This window comes from Phacochoerus africanus, chromosome 7 (genome assembly GCF_016906955.1).
Source record: "Phacochoerus africanus isolate WHEZ1 chromosome 7, ROS_Pafr_v1, whole genome shotgun sequence".
NCBI lineage: Eukaryota > Metazoa > Chordata > Mammalia > Artiodactyla > Suidae > Phacochoerus > Phacochoerus africanus.
In genome coordinates this window covers 29,373,459-29,395,152 of record NC_062550.1, presented here as the reverse complement: position 1 = coordinate 29,395,152, position 21,694 = coordinate 29,373,459, and positions in this window count along the sequence as shown.

The window sequence follows — 21,694 nt, the reverse complement described above, 5'->3', positions numbered from 1 at the left end:
AGAAAGAGAAATTAGGGAAACAATTCCATTTACCATTGCATCAAAAATAATAAAATACCTGGGAATAAACCTACCTAAAGAGACAAAAGACCTGAACTCTGAAAACAATAAGATACTGATGACAGAAATCAAAGTTGACACAAACAGATGGAAAGACATACCATGCTCTTGTATTGGAAGAATCAATATTGTCAAAATGAATGAACTACCCAAGGCAATCTACAGATTCAATGCAATCCCTATCAAATTACCAAGAACATTTTTCACAGAACTAGATCGAAATATTTTAAAGTTGTTTTGGAAGCACAGAAGACCCATAATAGCCCAAACCATCCTGAAAAAGAAAAATGGAGCTGGAGGAATCAGGCTCCCTGACTTCAGACTATACTACAAAGCTATGGTCATTAAACCATATGGTACTGGCACAAAAAACAGAAATACAGATCAGTGAAACAGGATAGCAAGCACAGAATTAAACCCATACACATGCAGTCAACTAATCTATGACAAAGGAGGGAACTATAGACAATGGAGAACAGACGGTCCCTTCAATAAATGGTGCTGAGAAAACTGAACAGCCACATGGAAAAGAATGAAATTAGAATACTCCCTAACACCAGACACAAAAAGAAACTCAAAATGGATTAAAGATAAATATAAGACCAGAAACTATAAAACTCTTAGAGGAAAACATAGGCCAAACTCTCTCTGACATAAAATGACAGCAACATCTTCTCAGATCCACCTCTTAGAGTCATGACAATAAAAACAAAAATAAGCAAATGAAACTTCATTAAACCTAAAAGTTTCTGCACAGCAAAGGAAACCCTAAACAAAATGAAAAGGCAACCCACAGAATGGGAGAAAATGTTTGCAAATGAAGCGATGACAAGGGATTAGTCTCTAAAATTTATAAACACCTTCCTGCAGCTCAATACCAAAAAAACCAACCCCCTCAAAAAATGGAGAAGATCTAAACAGACAATTCCAAAGAAGACATGTATATGGCCAAAAAACACATGAAAAGATGTTCAACATCACTAGTTAATAGATAAATGCAAATCAAAGCACTACGAGGTGCCACCTTACACCAGCCAGAATGACCATTATCAAAAAGCCAACAACCCAGTTGAAAAATGGGCAAAGGACCTGAATAGACATTTCTCTAAGAAAGATATACAGATGGCCAATAAGCACATGCTCAGCATCCCTGATTATTATAGAAATGCAAATCAAAACTACCATGAGATACCACCTCACACCAGTCAGAATAGCTGTCATGAATAAGTCCACAAATAACAAATGCTGGAGAGGGTGTGGAGAATGTAAGCTGGTACAACCACTATGGAGAACAGTATGGAGGTATCTTAGAAAACTACATATAGAACTACCATATGACCCAGCAATCCCACTCCTGGGCATATATCTAGACAAAACTCTTCTTGAAAAAGACAAATGCACCCACATGTTCATTGCAGCACTATTCACAATAGCCAAGACATGGAAAAAACCCAAATGTCCATCAACAGATGATTGGATTAGGAAGATGTGGTATATATACACAATGGAATACTACTCAGCCATCACAAAGAATGACATATTGCCATTTGCATCAACATGGATGGAACTAGAGACTCTCATACTGAGTGAAGGAAGTCAGAAAGAGAAAGACAAATACCATATGATTTCACATATATCTGGAATCTAATAAGGGCACAAATGAACCTTTCCATAGAAAAGAAAATCATGGACTTGGAGAACAGACTTGTGGTTGCCAAAGGGGAGAAGGATGGAGTAGAGTGGATTGGGAGCTTGGAGTTAATAGATGAAAACTATTGCCTTTGGAATGGATTAGCAATGAGATCCTGCTGTGTAGCCCTGGGAACTATGTCTGGTTACTTGTGATGGAGCATGATAATGAGAGAGAAAAGAATGTATACATGTATGTGTAACTGGGTCACTATGCTGTACAGTGGGAAAAAAATGTATTGCGGAAATAACAAAATAAAATAAAATAAAAGTCTACAAACAATAAATGATGGTGAGGGTGTGGAGAAAAGGGAACCTATTATGCTGTTAATGGGAATGAAAATTGGTGCAACTACTATAGAAAACAGTATGGAGATTCCTCAAAAAACTAAAAATAGAACTACCATTTGATCCAGCAATCCCACTCCTGGGCATCTATCCAGAGAAAACCACAACTCAAAAATATACGTGTACTCCAGTGTTCATTGCAGCAGTATATACAATAGCCAAGACATGGAAGCAACCTAAATGTCCATTGGCAGAGGAGTAGATAAAGAAAATGTGGTACATATACATGATGAAGTATTACTCAGCCATAAAAAGGAAAGAAATAAAGGCATTTGCAGCAACATGGATGGACCTAGAAATTATCATGCTAAGTGATTTAGTTATTCAGTAAGACACAGATGTCTTATGTCTGAATTCTCTAATACTCTTAAGTGACCTTTCTTCTATGTTCTACAGTAAATACATGATTTAATTTTTTAATTTTTTTAGCTTTTTAAAATGTCACTTTTTTTAGATTTGAGTTCTTCAGAGTTGAAGGCAGAGTATGAAAGTTTAATTTTTATCCTTAGCCTGAGCAAATTATGTACACTTTAGTACATGCCCAATAGTATTTTGCTGAATGAAGGGATAGATAAAGTAGAAACTTAACAACATATTTTTTCTCAAGAAAGAAGTGTCATTATCGTTTATCAGCATATGTTTCATAGTCATAATAATAGATTTGTTTGTTGTTTTATTCTCATTGTCATCATGACAATGCATCCTATCACATATTCTGATGTGTTATTTTATAATTTTCTAATAACACACTGAATTACTTATGCTAACTTTTATTATTTTTTAAAATTTTATCGGAGTAGGGTTGATTTACAATGTGTTAGTTTCATGTGTACAGCAAAGTGAAACAGTTATGAATGGACATATATCCATTCTTTCTCAGATTCTTCTCATACATAGTTATTACAGAATATTGAATATATTTCCCTGTGCTCTACAGGATCCTCATTAGCTATCTATTTTGTGTGTATTAATATGTACATGTTAATCTCAAATTCCAAATTTATCCCCCTCCCAACTTCCCTTTTGGTAACCAAGACCTAATCAACCATAAGCTTGATTTCGAAATCTGTGTCTGTTTATGTTTTGTAAATAAGTTCTTTTGTATAATTATTAGATTACGCATAAAAGTACTATTATATGATATTTGTCTTTCTCTCTGACTTCACTTAGTATGATAATTTCTACGTCCATTCATATTGCCAAAAATGACATTTTTTTTAATGGCTGATTACTTCCATTGTATGTATGTACCACAACTTCTTTATTCATTCCTCTGTCTATGGACATTTAGGTTGCTTCCATGTCTTGGCTGTTGTAAATAGTGCTGCTATGAATATAGGGCCGTGTGTATCTTTTCAAATTATTACTTTCTCCAGATATATGACTAGAAGTGAGATTGCTGGATCATATGGTAGTTCTATTTCAGGTTTTTTTAAGGAAATGTATGCTAACTTTTAATTTGGAGTTATTTTTCAATAATTATTTTGTGCTTATTTTGAAATGCAAATAGAAAAAAATGAAAAATAGAGTATCTAAGAACTGTGAAGCAGTTTCAGTGTATGAATACCTCATATCATTGTGCTTTACTTTACTGCACTCTGTATATACTGCTTTTTTAATTTTTTTCAAATTGAAGTTTTATTGCAACCTTGCCCTAAGCAGATCTGTGGGTGCCATTTTTCCAACAGCATTTGCTCCTTTCTTGTCTCTGTATCACATTTTGGTAATTCTCCTGATATAGCAAATCCTCCACCATCAAAAAGATTTTGACATGCTGAAGGCTCATGTTAGGATTTTCTTTTAGCAAGAAAGTATTTCTTAAATTAAGGTATGTACATTGTTTTTTTAGATATGATGCTGTTGTACACTTAACAGACTACAGTATAATGTAAACATAACTTTTATATGCATCAGGGAATCAAAAAATTCTTGTGATATTAGCTTTACTGCAGTGGTCTGGACCTGAAGCGGCAGAATCTCAAAGGTGTGCCTGTATGTGTAATAGGAATATCAGAAGCAGAAAATGAGAACAGAGCAGAAGAGATATTGAAATAATAATGGTCAAGAATTTTTCAAAATTAATGACAGATATAAAACCATAGTTCCAGGAAACTCAGAGAACACCAAGCAGAATAAATACCTACCCCTGCCCCAAAAAAACCCACTCATCCAACCAACCAACCAAACAAAAAACAACCCACCTAAAACAAGCATATCATATTAAAACTGCAGAAAACCAAAGACAAAGGTAAAATGTTGAAAGAAATCAGAGAGGCAAAACAACCACCTTACCTATAGAGTAACAGGGATAAGGATTATGTTGGACTTTCAATCAGAAACCATACAAAGAAGATATTACTTAATGAAATATCAAAAAGTATTCAAAAGAAAAAATGATTACCTATTATAAATCTTGCAGAATTAACCATGAAAAGTAAAGGAGAAATACTTTATCAGACAAATCAAAACTGACAGAATTAATAGCTAATTTCCCCTGCAAAAAAAAAAATGAAATTGACCAGGGAGAAGGAAAATTATATAATTTAGAACATATGTAAAGACAGGAAGAGTGTTCCATACTGATATAAATGAGTAATTTAATAAGTGAAGAAAAAACAAATTTTCTGTATAGAAAAATTGCAAATTATGTTGATACTGCACCTTAAAAAGGAGCATAACTCTTTACTTCCTAAATGTGGGGTGTGCTTAGTGATTTGCATCCAAAGAGTCAGTGTGGAAAGTGGGGAGGAGCAAGTTTAAAGTGGAGAAAACTGACAAATATTGCCTCAGCCAGGTGATCAAGGTCAACATTAGTTTTAAGTCGTGTTGATAGTGTGTACTCTTCATATGGTGTGATAAAAATGACACTTCCCTCTGTGGTCCTCCTCCCTAAGTCCCATAAACCCAGCCTGATGATAAGAATAGTATCAGAAAATTTCAGTAGAGGGTATTCTACAACATTCTTAACAATTAATCCTCCAAACTGTCAAAATCATGAAGAACAAGAACTTTTTGTATAAAATATCTCAGCTTACAGTAGCCTAAGGAGACATGAAAACAAAATACAATATGGATTTCTAAATAGGGTTCTGGAGGAGAAAAAGGACATTGGGTGTAAACAAAGGAAGTCTACATAAATAATGGATTTTTGTTAATAATCCATCAGTTATGGTTCATTAATTATAAGTGTACTATGCTAATTTAAGATATTGATTACAGAGGAATCTGGGTACGGGTAGATGGAAACCATCTATGGTACCTTTGTATGTTCATGAAAATTGAAATCTGTTCTAAAAATAAATTCTTAAAAAAATTAAATCCTGTCCTGACCCCATATCATTTTCTTTTTAAAATTTTCTTTTCAAATCAAGGCTTGGCAGTTATCAAGTACTCAACATATATCATTGATCATTTGCCATTGACCGTGCTTTTCCTGCACTTGGGTCTATATTTCAGTAAGAAGGTGTTCCTGAGTGACTCCTAGAGTTAATGCAAACTTTGGCAGAGATATTAAATACCAATTTGACAATATCTGAAGAAACTTGAGGTCTGCAGAACTTCTGATTGTCACTATCCTCTGTTGAAGTATTTATCTTTCTGTTAAACTAGTAGCGTGGTGAGTGATTTTACTTTCATCCTCATGAGAAGGAACAGATTATTTTTTGTTTCTAAATTCATTCGGTGAGTGTTATTTAATAGCTATAACTGGGGAAGTCATGTCTTAGGCAATTAATATTAAGTAATAATTTTATGGTTTGTGTCAATATCACAAGAGAGTTACTGTCCTTATAATTTAAAATACTAAAACATATACAAGCATTTTTGTGCAAAAACATATTGTGATGTTGATCTGATCATAGGAAACAAAAAATCAATAGACATGTAGGAATAGAAGCAGTGCTGGGGAAGTTCTGAAAATGGGAAGGTGCTATCAAAGAGAAGTTTTGCAGACAGCTCATCTCAAAGGCTTGATAAGTTATGTTCTTGACCTTAAAATGAATTCTATTTAATATATCAGAGTCTTAAGAGTTCAATTTCCTATATCCCAAGAATTTTATTTGTTAATTTGTTTAACAGTGATGCATATCTTTTCCAGGCTAGCTTATGGGTTACTTATATGAAGAGACGGTTTTAGTGCTCTTAGAATTTCTCTCTCTTTTTTTTTAATTGTTATTTCCCCAATACGGTTTTTTTCTACTGTACAGCATGGTGACCCAGTTATACATAACATGTACACTTTCTATTTTCTCACATTATCATGTTCCATCATAAGTGATTAGACATAGTTCCAGTGCTACACACAGGATCTCATTGCTAATCTATTCCAAAGGCAGTAGTTTGTATCTTTAGAATTTCTCATAATACCTATGCTGCCAACATCCTATCCAGGTGTTTTCAAACAATGCTTTTATTTGAAGAATCTAATATCACTTTCCAAGTTATTTTTCCAGTGAATAAATTTCCTCATAGATGTGTAACTTAACTAATAGACTCCTTACCTAGTAATGTAGATAGATACTCCATCACTGTACTTTTCCTATGTCTTTGCTCCTATTTGAGTGCCGTTTGGCAGCTTTAAAATCTTATGGCTAAAACTCCTGTCATTATTGCCTCAACCATTTCTTCTGGCTAGATTGTTTCCCAGAGGTGGCTTAACTAAAAATCCTGGGTTTATGAAGAATTAGTATTACAAATGGTCAATAGTCTAATTTCTAGATTAATATTTCCTGCATTTAAATTCTAGCTCCACTTCTAGCTGTATAACTGGAATAAGCTTCTGAATGTACCTGAGCCTAGTTTCCTAATCTGTGCGGTGGGGGTAATAAAAGTGCCTACTTCATAGGCTGATGAGATTGAATGGTATTATGCATGTAAAGTGTTCCAAACTCTTCCTGGGACATAGAGATTCTATCTTACATATGAACATCATCCATATCAAATCCTCCTTGTTCTAAGAACCGTGCTTACAGCATCTTATATTGATAAATGTTCCTTCTTCTTTTTTCCTTTTTCTTTTTAGGGCTGCACCCATGGCATATGGAAATTTCTGGGCTGGGGTCAAATAAGAGCTGCAGCTGCTAGCCTATACCACAGCCACGTGGGATCCTAGCTGCATCTACAACCTACGCTGTGGCTTGCAGCAACACGGGATCCTTAACCCACGGAGGGAGGCCAGAGATCAAACCCACATTCTCATGGGTACTAGTCAAATGCTTAAACCCTCTGAGCCACACTGGGAACTCAGGATAAATGTTCCTTCTCACTATATCTTTCTTTAAACACCTGGACTATGACTACCCACAACCCTAAATGTCTCTTGTCTTAAACTCTTTGTGTGTTGCTTATTGCTGTACTGCTTTTATTCCAAATAATGCTATTTTTCTATCTTATATTGTTAGCTTTTGTCTTTTGTCACTGTTTTAAAACTCACAATACTGTCATATGCTCTGGTGATGACACATTCAAACATTCAACAAATGGTGTCTCAACCATGTGCCATGTAAAAATTGAGATATTTAACTATATATGTTTAATGCCATTAAGCAAACATGACTTTGATCAATCCCTTGCATCATACACTTTTATCCTTGGGAGACTACTCCATAGATAGTGAGCCTGTACAATCTTTTGTCATTCAGTACTTACATTAAAATTCATAGAAGGTGTTTACAAAACCGTTTATTGTACAATTTCTTCATTGTTTTGGCTTAACTCTAGAGAGAAATATTCTTATGGTACATGATATATCATTTAATAATACATGTTCTCCAATCTCACTTATATGTGGAATCTAAAATAGTTCATCACAAAGGAGAGAGTAGAATGGTGGTTTTCAGAGGCTGAGGAAAGGGGGAAATGTGGAGTCATTGCTCAGTAGTTATAAAGTTTTAGTAGAACAATATGAGTAAGTTCTAGAGATCTTCTGTACAACATAGTACCTATAATTAGTAATACTGTGGTGCACTTAAAATTTTTGCTAGCATAGGTAGTTCTCATAGTAAGTGCTCTTACCACAAATGTGAAAATAACAACACCAAAAGCCTTTGGTGGTGACAGATGTGTTTATTACCTTGATTGTAGTGGTGGTTTCACAGGTGTAGTCATATGTCCAAACTCACCAAATTATATACATCAATTATGTGTAGTTTTTTTATGTCAGTTATACCTCAATAAGGCTGTTAAAAACAAAAACAGAAACAAAAACAAGATACAACCCATTCCTTAGACAACCTATATCAGGGACACAAACATTCAGATCATAATTTATAAATGAGAGAGATGAAAGAAAATGAGATAATGGGTAGTGGGTTAAATCTCAGAGATAACCTGTTGCTTCTTTCCTATGTGGTACCAAAACAATAAAGTTCAGTTAAATGTTAAGTCCTTAAGAATTTCACTGTACCGTAGTAGTACCCAGTATTTTATTCATTGCTTCATTGTATTTTTTTTCTAGCTATGAATTTCTTCCCAGAAATCAAAAGTCTTCTAGGAGACTAATGACTATAAACCCTGAGATGTAGAAATACATTTGCAAACAGCACCGTCAATGCATTTATATCACATAGGTTAGGTGCATGGGTAGCAAAGAACAAATTGTGCATGAATATGTGATTTCTACAATGCGTAATATTTGAAAATACTCATACAGTTCTGAAAACAACATTGTCATATTCTCCTGGGTCATGAAAATACTCTATAGCCAGCCTCACATTAATCCATAGAAAGAATAAGTCTATTTAACAAGGGCAGACAAAAATTAGTATTCTCTAGTAATATCAAGCTGCTTTGCATATAATACTTTGAATTAGATGCAAAGGGGAAAACCTTAATGTTTTTACTGTTATTAGTATGTTTCTATGGGTAAACCCACTCTTTTTCCAGAATGGTTATTACTATAGCCCTAAAAAATTTTATAGTATAACTAAATATAAACATTTTAGGAATTTTCAAATTGGCTGGTCTTATTACATTAGAATATTCTTTGTAATATTTAAAATACATGCAGTCTTTTATTCTTCCACATCACTATATAAATTCCACATTGAGAAAGGCATCTGATATTTATACATTTTTATTTTATTAATATACACATGTTAATTTTTTAATTTTTATAATGATTTTTATTTTTTCCACTATAACTGGTTTAAAGTGTTCTGTCCATTTTCTATTGCACAGCAAGATGACACAGTCACACATACATGTATACATTCTTTTTTCTCACATTATCATGCTCCATCACAAGTAACCAGACATAGTTCCCAGTGCTATATAGGGGGATCCCATTGCTTATCCATTCCAAAGGGAATAGTTTGCATCTATTAACCCCAAGCTCTCAATCCATCTATGCCCTTCCCCTCCCTCTTGGCAACCACAAGTCTATTCTCCAAGTCCATGATTTTCTTTTCTGTGGAAAGGTTCATTTGTGCCATATATTAGATTCCAGATATATGTGAAATCATATGGTGTTCATTTTTCTCTTTCTGACTTATTTCACTTAGTATGAGAGTCTCTAGTTCCATCCATGTTGATGCAAATGGCAATACGTCATTCTTTGTGATGGCTGAGTAGTATTCCATTGTGTATATATACCACATCTTCCTAATCCAATCATCTGTTGATGGACATTTGGGTTTTTTCCATGTCTTGGCTATTGTGAATAGTGCTGCAATGAACATGTGGGTGCATTTGTCTTTTTCAAGAAGAGTTTTGTCTGGATATATGCCCAGGAGTGGGATTGCTGGGTCATATGGTAGTTCTATATATAGTTTTCTAAGGTACCTCTGTACTGTTTTCCTGAGGTACTTCTATACTGTTTTCCATAGTGCTTGTACCAATTTACATTCCCACCAACAGTGCAGGAGGGTTCCCTTTTCTCCACACCCTCTCCAGCATTTGTTATTTGTGGACTTATTAATGATGGCCATTCTGACTGGTGTGACGTGGTACCTCATTGTAGTTTTGATTTGCATTTCTCTAATAATCAGTGATGTTGAGCATTTTTTCATGTGCTTGTTGGTCATCTGCATGTCTTCTTTGGAGAAATGTCTATTTGGGTCTTTTGCCCAATTTTTCAATTGGGTTAAGGGCTTTTTGCTGTTGAGTTGTATAAGTTGTTTGTATATTGTAGAGACTAAGCCCTTGTCAGTTGCACCGTTTGAAACTATTTTCTCCCATTCTGTAAGTTGTCTTTTTTTTAATTGTATACATGTTAATTTTAAGTAATTACTTAATACATAGTTTTCTGAAAAATAGTTTCATGTTTTAAACTTTGTAATATGACTCTTTCTGCAAATTAGAAAATGACAGATTCCAGGATAATGTGATTAAAATATGATATATAACAAGTCAAGTAGAAGAACAGAAAAAAGCTATTGTTTGTGACTATAACCCTTTCCAATGATGTTGCTTTAAACCTATATTTGAATTGTTTTATTACTTAATTGTATCATACTAATACCTAATATTTTGATTTTCAAAAGTAAGATGGCATGAGTCACTGTTAGTTTCATGGTGCCCCTTCGTATCACACAATTTTTAGAAAATGTTCTTTGGGGGCTTCACTTTACAGTGCTTTCCAAATTTAAATAAGGAAAGAATGCATGGATAGATAAATAGATCAGTAGATATCATGCCTTTCTATTTTAAGAAATGTTCTTGGGGACCTTGTTGCAGGGCAGTTTGCTTAGTTAACTCAAATATTTTTGTTCCAAAAATTCATCGGTATAGTGTTAATACAGTAGCATGTAAATCAATCCATTTAGGTTAAATGCCATCTTATAGAGCAAAGCTATAGACCAAATTGGAAACTTACTGCACTGTTTTAACAAGCTGATAATTATAATGTGTGTGTGTGTTTTCACATTTTGCAGTGCCTCATTGCTCTGCAAGGTGGTTTCAGAATATTGTGGAAAACTCTGGCTATCTAATGTTTAGTGTAAAAAAAGTAAATAAACTGAAGTTTACAAAAACAGCATTTATTTAGATTCTATAATCCATTATTTTTTCATGTTTATTTTGGTCTGATTCTTTATCATTTTATTTGCAGCCCATGTGCCATTTCAAATGGTTAGATATCTATGCACCCCCAAAAAACTTAGAATTTTAACTGTACTTTATGGAAGATCTGTTTATTGGTCTATTTCCTTTGTAGTCTATCTATAGGTCAAGGCATCATTCATGTAACAAATGCACATGTATGTCCTTTTTTATTTTTAAAAGTAGGAGACAAACCTTGAGCTATAGATATTTACTGAAGGGAGGTCAGAGTAAGCTTTGTTTCTCACAAAACTATGCATTTTTTTTTCACAAATGACTATAATTTCAGTGGTAGAAAAGAAATTCTATGTTTTTACCCTTCTTTTATCAGGGAAATGGACTTCATTTTACCATTATTTAAAAAAATAGGATGGAAATGAAAGTGAATTATTTAGGCAATACCCCTTTCAAAATAGCATGCCCCACAGTGTAATATATTTTAGTAAAAAGACATAATTTAGTGAAGAAAGCATTCATCCTTTGATGGAACTGGTAAATCTACTGATTGTGAACTTTATTCAGGAAGATGCCTCTGAAGCTAACATAAAAGCTTCCCTATATAAATGTAATCATTACTTTTTTTTTGGGTCTTTTGGTTTTTTTCAGGCTGCACCCATGGCATATAGAGGTTCCCAGGCTAGGGGTGTAATCGGAGCTGAAGCTGCTGGCCTATGCCACAGCCCCAGCAATGTGGGAACTGAGCCATGTCTGCGACCTATACCACTACAGCTCATGACAATGAAAGATCCTTAACCCACTAAGCAAGGCCAGGGATGGATGCTAGTCAGGTTTGTTAACTGCCGAGCCATGACAGGAACTCCAATGTAATCATTTCTAATTTTTAGGGAGAAAAAAATTCTCATGTTTATTACTGGAATATGATTTTCTTTGGGGAGGTAGAAGTAACTTTTATTCCAAATAAAACTTCACCTGAGTTTACAAATAGATGTGTGTTTAATGATGTTCACTTTAGCGTTGTTGGATTTGTGGTAAATTATAGACATTTTTAAAAGTTTACAATTTAATTAGAAACATGACTAAATATCTTTGGGTAGGGATTCTTTACACAAAGCATTATATATTACATAGCATTGAAAATTGATGCAACTCTTAGAATAGATTTTAAAAATAATATTAAATGAAAAACATTGTAAAATATATTTATAGTGTAATATAATTATATAATTCATCAGATATCACAAAACCATGTTATATATCGGTATATATACATATGTACTTATGTCTCTTTCTTTCTATGTATATATTTCTGGGCTTGTTGTCCTGTTCCACTGATCTCTACTTCTGTTTTTGTGCCAGTACCATACTATATAATGCAGATTTTAATTATATTAGAAGAAAATCCCACAGATGGATGAAATATGTAATTAGCTTTAAGAGGACAAAGTTGCAAGTGCATGTCCTAGGAGATGTAAGCAATATAAAATTTGTGCCCATAGAAGGGAAATTAGCAACAGCTTAAGGATGAGTTTTGGCAGCTGAACGTGTACTTGGCTTATTTTTATGCTTAGTATTTGTTCTGAGATTGAGGGTATGAATATCAGTATTTGTCTTTACATTTTATTATTTATATCTTCTTATTTCTAAAATTAATATGTTTTCTTGTTTTCTCCATTGTTCATCTGTCCAGGAAGCAATTGAATATATAATTTCTCAAAATATGAAAAATACTAAAAAAATAAAACCCTATGTTTAGTTTTCATGTATATAACTTTTTGACTGAAATATGTTACAGCGTGAAATACTTTAAAACAGAATAATTACTTTTGTTCAAATACTTTTGGAACAGAAGCTGATAAAATAAAATTCTTTGAAGGGATAGAAGACTTGCCCACTTTTCTCATATGATGTAAAAACACTTTTTCACTTATGTTCAAAAAGTAAATATAAAGGTATTTTAATATTTTATTAAATTATCATTGTTAAAGAACACAATGTTCATTTTTATCATTGCTCCCTGGAATTAATTCAATGTCTTTGTTTTACCTCTATGCCTTTAAGGTTTTTCTTTATATCATTGATTTTTTGCAATTTGATTGTAATGTGCTTTGGCATTATTTTCTGTCTTTATTCCACTTGAAGTTAAATCGAGCATCCTGGAACTTTGAGCCTATAATTTTCCTGAAGAAAAATTTTAACTACTAGTTCTTCACATTGTTATGAATGATTCTCCCTATTCACTTATTGGACACTTCAATTACGTGCACATTCTACCCCTTGATATTGTTCCATAGGTCATGTTTTCCATTTCTTTTTCAACCTCTGTACGTTCATTTTTTAAAATTTCTGTTGCCCTTCTTTCAAGTTTATTCATCTTTTTATCTGAAGTGTATAATCTGCCATTAGCTGCAGCTAGTATATTTGTCGTTTAAGACATTATATTTTTCATCTCTTAAATCTCCCATTGATTATTGTACCTTCAGTTTCTCTGTCTATATTTTTGTTAGTTTCCTCATTATGTTCAGGTTTTCCTTTAAATCTTTGAATATATTCTTAATAGAATATGTTAAGAGGTCACATTTCCCCCATCTTCCATTGTTTAATAATTTTTATGGACCTTATGGGTGTAACACTCTTTGTTTTTCAAGATTTTACTTTCTCGTTAAATTAGGGAATTCATTTACTTGAAGATGAGCCTGATCCAATATAGGCTTGTTTTTAAGCTTTATTAGGATGGATCTAGAATAGTTTTTATCCTAGTTATAGATTAGCCTTATTCTAAAGGCATTGCCTTTCTGAAATATAACTGAGAATTCTTGGCATGCTCAAGAGATCTCTCTAAATTTATTATTTGAAATCAAATATCTTATAACCACATGCGAGCTCTAGTAGTTATTCAGTTGATAGATTTCCAACAGTTGTTCTTTCTGTGGCAAACTTTGTTTATATGATGAGTTTGTCTTAGTTTGGCCTCTTGAAGCCTTGCTTATGATGAGAGATTCAGAAGAATATCTATGAAATTTCCAGAATTTTTTAAAAGAAACCTTCTCTTTTTCTAGTACTCTGTTCCACAAATCTCTGCTTGACTCAATGGCTTCAACTCTAACATATTTCTCTCATGATAAAAACCATCATGCCCTGTACTTTCTTTCCTTGTACCACAATCTGGACAGAACTTTGATAGAGAGCCAAAGAGTGGTATGTCTTACTGTCAAAAACTTTGATGAATCCAGGATTTACCCTACATGCAAGTTAAATAGTTAACCTGCCACAGTTACAGGGTTGCTAGTAGAAAATACCAGACTCCTAGTCTAGTATCAGAAACAAAATATGTATTACTTATGGTACATCAGGCTTTATGTTCATGTGAGTTCCCCTTGTACTCTGGGTTTTATGGGTGTGATGCAGAGGTGGGCTGAGGTGGATGCTTCATAAGCTGTGAGTTTGTGTTATAGCTGAAGAGCCCTGAACCTATCAAATCACAATTTTTTATATGGGGTTTGTAAGAAAACTTGCCCAACCTTTGCCTAGAAGGGAGATACTACCTCACTACTCCACATCTATTTGTTATACAAATGTACTAAAGAAGAATAAGGACAAGAGCCATCAATATCCATGTTGAAAATATGTGCAGGAATGTGGGACACTCATGAAGGACTGATTCCCTACACTTGTCTCATTTGTTTCATTCATATTAGAGATCACTATCCTGTGCTGCTTCTTGTTCAAAATCTGAAAGCAATTATTTCATAACTTATAATTGACCCACTTTTATAACTGTTTCCACAGAGAAAACTCTTTGGGTGATAGTCACATCAAAGAGGAAGGCTGAGTTTGTATTGTTTTGAGGTTGGAAATTTAAAATAAGGTAAAATGTCATATAATGATAAATCTTTTGAAAAATACAACATGTTGCAATATGTTCCCAGGTATAGTATTTTTGCATAAATTAAAGAATTAAACTATTTCTTTCAATTTCTTCTTTTATAAATGTATAGGTCTGTGTGTATTTATGCACACACATAGACATGCATTTGGTTTATTAGACGTCTGCTAATTATGATTAGAAGTTGGAAATCTGCTATAGGTCTATTCTAATTTTTTTAAAAATATTTTCTTTCAAAGGAATGTGTTTTATACCTGGAATATTCTTTTCTGCTTTTTCTACCTAGCTGATATCTATTTGTTCTTAAAGATCAAAATTAAATGTGACTTTGTTTATTCTACACATAGTTTTGAGTCTTTAGTCTCAGGTAGAATATGAGACTCTTAAGTGAATCTCAGAGAAACTAACATCTGAGAACACCAATCTTCATGATGCAAAATCTTTCTTGGATATTAATAAGCAATGTTGCATATTAGAGTCAATACAGAGAATAGTTTGAACAGGAGATTAAAGGCAGCAAGATAAATTTGAAGGCAAGGGTTGATAAGGCACAGCCATAATGGGAAATAGGTCAGCAGTACTGGGACTGTAGTTGGAGGTGAGTGACAATGTGAATGACTCTTAAGAAAGGAGAATCATCCGGGCTTAGAGATTGCTTAGATGTGGGCAATGAATGAGAGAAAGAACTACAGGGTGTTATTTATGAGGTTTTATTTAGTTGACAAGGCAGAATACTACTTTGTGCAGCCATAATCTTTTCTGGACATCTGTTACAAAATAATATTTTAATTTAAAACATTTTATATTTTTCTTTTCCCATTCAATTTTAAGATGATAGTAATCCTCAGTATATGCTGATTCAACCTTCACACATCATGAGTGGGAATAAACAGGTCAGAGACAACCAAGTAACATGTTGACTCCCTCTTTATTCCCAATGGGCAACCATGCCAGTTGAAGCAACTTGATATGGGCAGGCATCACCGAGTTACTTATAAATATAATGAATCTATCATCTCTCATACTGTTGCCCTTGTTCCTAGCTTCCTAAAACCCAGCACTCTATCCTTTCATCTTTTTTTCCTTTTGTTCCTCAATCTTCACTTCTTAGCATTTCTGCTCTTCACACCCACAGGATAATAGACTCTGTTAAATTGGAGTTCCCATTGTGGCTCAGTGGTTAACAAATCTGACTAGGAATCATGAGGTTGTGTGTTTGATCCCTGGCCTTGCTCAGTGGGTTAAGGATCTGGCGTTGCTGTGAGCTGTGGTGTAGGTTGAAGACGCAGCTCGGATGTGGTGTTGCTGTGGCTCTGGTGTAGGCAGGTGGCTGTAGCTCCAATTGGATCCCTAGCCTTGGAACCTCCATGTGCCACAGGTGCAGCCCTAGAAAAAAGACCAAAAAAAAATAGACTGAGTTAAATTGCTTTAATCCTTCTTTCAATGAAACATAAATCTTAACTACCTCTCTTACACTGGTGGTAGATATTCCAAATTAATGCTGCCTACTGGAAATTTCTAGAAGTCTTATATAATGTGTATGAAATGACAAGGAATTGGCTGACAAACAAGCTTTTATAATGCCAGATTGATGAATATAATTGCCAGGAAGTTAAAAATTCCCTCTATACATGACATTGCTTATTTTCTTCTTAAAACATCCACCATATTTCCCATACTCTCTCGTCCTTAAACAATTAAAAGACAACAAACCAATTATCCCTCAGTGTCTGCTAGGGTACTAATCCCAGGAGTCCTGGGTTAATAACAAAACCCAAGGATAGTCAATAAAATGGTGCAGTACAATAAACACAGTGAACCTTTCCTATCTGTGTGTTTCACATCCAGAGATTCATCCAACCACAGATTGAAATTTGGTTGAATCTGCAAATGTAAAATCCACAGAGACAGAGGGCCAAATGTATTTCTATTTGCCTCAAAGATTTTGGTCAAGTTACCAGTTTTTCCTTAAACATTGATTATAATATAAAGATCAAACAAGTGCCTGAAGTTAGTGATTTTCAAAGTACTTTAAGTAAGATAGGAAAGCCCAAAGTGAAAAAGTATGAAATAGGTAAATACGGAGCATTACTTGGTATAATATCGAAAGCAATGCTCTTACTATGCAGAAATTGATTGCATTCCTATATACTAACAATGAAAGATCAGAAAGAAATCAGAGACATGATCCATTTACCATCACATCAAAAAGAATAAAATGCCTAGGAATAAACCTACCTAAAGAGACAAAAGACCTATACTCTGAAAACTATAAGATGCTGATGAAAGCAATCAAATAAAACACAAACAGATGGAAAGATACACCATGCTCTTGGATTGAAAGAATCAATATCGTCAAAATGACTATACTGCCCAAGGCAATCCACAGGTTCATTGCAATCACCATGAAACTAACACATTCTTCACAGAACTAGAACAGAATATTTTAAAATTTGTATGGAAACACAAAAGACCCCAACTAGTCAAAGCAATATTGAAAAAGAAAAGCAGAAATGGAAGAATCAGGCTCCCTGACTTCAGACAATATTACAGTGTTACAGTTATCAAAGCAATATGGTATTGGCACAAAAACAGAAATATAGATCAACAGAACAGAACAGAAAGCCTAGAAATAAATCCATACATCCACAGTCAACTAATCTATGACAAAGTAGGCAAAAACATACAATGAAAGAAAGATCATGTCTTCAATAAGTTGTGCTGGGAAAACTGGAAAGCTACATGTAAAAGAATGAAAGTAGAACACTATCTAACACCATATACAAAAATAAACTCAAGGAGTTCCCGTCGTGGCGCAGTGGTTAACGAATCTGACTAGGAACCATGAGGTTGCGGGTTCGGTCCCTGCCCTTGCTCAGTGGGTTAAAGATCCGGCGTTGCCATGAGCTGTGGTGTAGGTTGCAGACGCGGCTCGGATCCTGCGTTGCTGTGGCTCTGGCGTAGGCTGGCGGCCACAGCTCCGATTTGACCCCTAGCCTGGGAACCTCCATATGCCACAGGAGCGGCCCAAGAAATAGCAAAAAAAGACAAAAAAAAAATAAATAAATAAACTCAAAATGGATTAAAAACCTAAATATAAGGCCAGATACTTTTAAAACCCCTGGAATAAAACATAGGCAGAATGCTCTTTGAGATAAATAACAGCAATATCTTATTTGATCCACCTCCTAGAACATAATGACAATAAACATAAAAATAAACCCATGGGGCCTAATTAAACTCAAAATCTTTTGCACAGCAAAGGAAACCATTAAAAAAACAAAAAGACCACACACAGAATGGGAGGAAATCTTTGCAAATGATGCAGCAGAAAAAGGCCTAATCTCAAAAATATCTGAACAACCCATATAACTCAACAACAAAAAACCAAACAACCCAATTGAAAAATGGACAGAAGATCTAAGTAGACAAACATTTCTCTGAAGAAGACATATGGATGGCCAACAGGCACATGAAAAATGCTTAATGTCACTAATTATTAGAGAAATGCAAATCAAAACTACAGTGAGATACCAATTTACGCCAATCAGAATGGCCATCATTAACAAGTCAACAAATAACAACTGCTGGAGAGAGTGTGGAGAAAAGAGTACCCTCCTTCACTGTTGATGGGAATGTAAATCGGTACAACCTCCATGGAAAATAGTATGTAGGTACCTCCAAAAGCTAAATATAGAACTACCATATGACCCAGCAATCCCACTTCTGAGCATATATCCAGACAAAACATTCATTCAAAAAGTTACATGCAACTCTATTTCATCACTGCACTGTTCATAATAGCCAACACATAGAAACAACCTAAATGTCCATTGACAGATGAATGGATTAAGAAGATGTGGTACATGTATACAATGGAATACTACTCAGCCATAAAAAAAACAAAATAATGTCATTTGCGGCAACTTGGATGAAACTAGAGATTCTCATTAAGTGAAGTCAGAGAGAGAAAAACAAATACCATATATGATATCACTTATATGTGGAATCTAAACTATGGCACAAATGATCCTATTTACGAAACTGAAACAGATCACAGACATGGAGATCAGAATTTTCATTGCCCAGAGGGAGGGTGGAAGGGAGTGTGATGGTTGGGGAGTTTGGTGTTGATGGATGCAAACTGTTACATTTGGAATGGATTGGCAATGGGGTCCTATTGTGCAGCACAAGGAACTGTGTATGATTGGGTCACTTTGCTGTACAACAGAAATTAAAGAAACATTGTAAATCAACTATACTTTAATTAAAAAAATAAATGCAATGTTGGGACAGAGAGGCTTTCCTCAAACCTATAGTAAGTAGGCTTTGGTTACAAGGCCCAGGCACTAATTTTCCAGGAGTCAAAAATTCTCTGTGTTTAGTAGGAAACAAACAAGCCCCCAAAGCTATTAAATCTTTTCCCAGTTGTAAAGATAATACTATTAAAAACTGCATTAGAATTGCATGCCCAAATGTTATGTCTTGTCTTAAAACTGAAATACCAATTTTCTCAACAGCATAATAGCACCAAAGGGGAAAAAATGTCTGAGGATGACTAATAAATAACAGAAAAAAAAGGAGAGAAAGAAGAAAAGCAGTAGTGAACTTGAAAGGCTAAAAGTTAGTCATGAGTTGTAAGACATGCGTACCTCACTTTGTTTTTCTGAATCGCAGTCTCCTCAGAGCTTCAGTGAAGGGTTTAATCCAGATAAGCCTTAGTTTTTTTCTGAAGGATTGATATGCATTGATACTGCTTGACTAGATTGTTTCAGTTGGAAAATAAATTCAGATTAAGGCACAATTTAAGCTATGACTTCATTTTAATTTACTAAAATTTTGACAATCTTTCATGAGGTTTGGTTTGGTTTGGTTTTGTGTTTCCCTCATGCTGAGGAATCGAACCCAAGCCATGGCAGTTACTACACTGAATCCTTAACACTAGGCCACCAGGGAACTCCATGAGTTGTCTTAACTGACATTCTTATTCTGAGTTAAAGTACTTTGCTTAAGTAAATTATGAACAAGAATAATTAAGTAATTTAATGATACATGATATTGTTTAATCTTTCTGTTTTCAACAAGAACCCCTTTAACTACCATCCACTTTCTTACTCCCGTCTTTTGCTACTTTAGTTATTTTCTAAGAAGAAAAACTGTGCCATATAACAACATCACTTTATAAACAACTTTAACACAGTTTTTAAAATATATTGCTTTGATTCAAACACAAAACTTGCTTTACACATACACTGCTTTGTTTTATGATGAAGTGTCAAATTTAAGCACTCCCTGGAGAAACGTAAATAAAAGTTATCAGGAAAGTATTACTTAATCATATGAATGCATAATGTCCTTCCTTTTATGTTCACTTAGATATCAGAAATATTTCAAGCAGTTGTCACTTTTAACTTGAGTAAACAGAGTCCTGGAAGACAAGGGATGGAAATAGTTTCTTAAGTAGTTGAAACGACTATTGAAAATACACATGGATCACAAAAAACAGATGAAGTAATTTGCATTGTTTTATTAAGAAGTAGATTTGCTGCTATTTTGGTTTATCTACAATTCTTTAAAAATTACGGTGTCACTTATTTTCTAGTAGGAAACATTGTTTTAAAAATCAATAATTATATTTCCTACAAAATATATTACCATTAGATAATAGCATAAAGCTGTAAAAGAAAAAAAAATTCATGCAGAAACAGATGGCTAAGCTTGGAGAGTCATATATATGTACAGATCAGAACAAGTTTGGAGTCCATCGTGCACGGAGTCCAGAAAAAAAGAAAAACCATTAAAAAAGGAAAACTCTAAAATAGAGTAGATAACATTAAAAGGAGATAGGATTGAGAATCTAAATATGCTAGATAGACTGCTCGTGGTAAAGCTATTCCTGTAACACAGTATGGCACAATAACTCTATTAAAAATGCTAAACACTGAAAAATATTTTATAATATATAGCTCTGGGTACACAATGCATATTTGCAACCTAATAGGTAGCTAGAATTATTTAAATTAAAAGGAGCAATGAACCTTTTTCTCATATGCTATAAAAACAAAACACAAAACAAACCTTAGACTCCAAACAAGCTAAGAAATAAATGCATGATAACATTGAATAAAGAGGTTAGTCTCAGTAATTTTTATAGATTTAGTTTTAGAAAAAAATGGAAATATAGGGAACAAAAGGGAAATAGACATCCACATAGAATAGAATTTTCATGGGAAAAGTAGATAGAAGCATCTTTAGTAGTCTGCTGGAGAGGTGCTATTCTGTTGTTGCTAATGGTGCTAATATATGCAAACACTGTATTAGTATAGACTAGACAACTTCACAGTAAATAATTATTCCTTAACCCCAGTTACTTAACCCAACAGATTCATTTTTTGCCTACATAATATGTGTGTCCAGGGTCAGTGGAACCTCTGCTATACTTGGTGACTCAGATGTACAGGATACGAAAGTTTTATGTCTTGAAGCTGTACCACCTAGATATGTGACCTCTGTGGCTTCTAGAGGCTCTTGTATTAGCAATAAAACACTTTGACCTAAGGACACACTATTTTTACACACCTTTCATTGCTAAAACTAATCATTTGATTGTACATACATGAAAACAAGCAAATATAATCTTCCCCTGTGCTCAGGAGAAAATAATGGTGTATATTAAGATCTCTACCAGGATGCTCAGGCTGACTTTTGTTGGTGGGG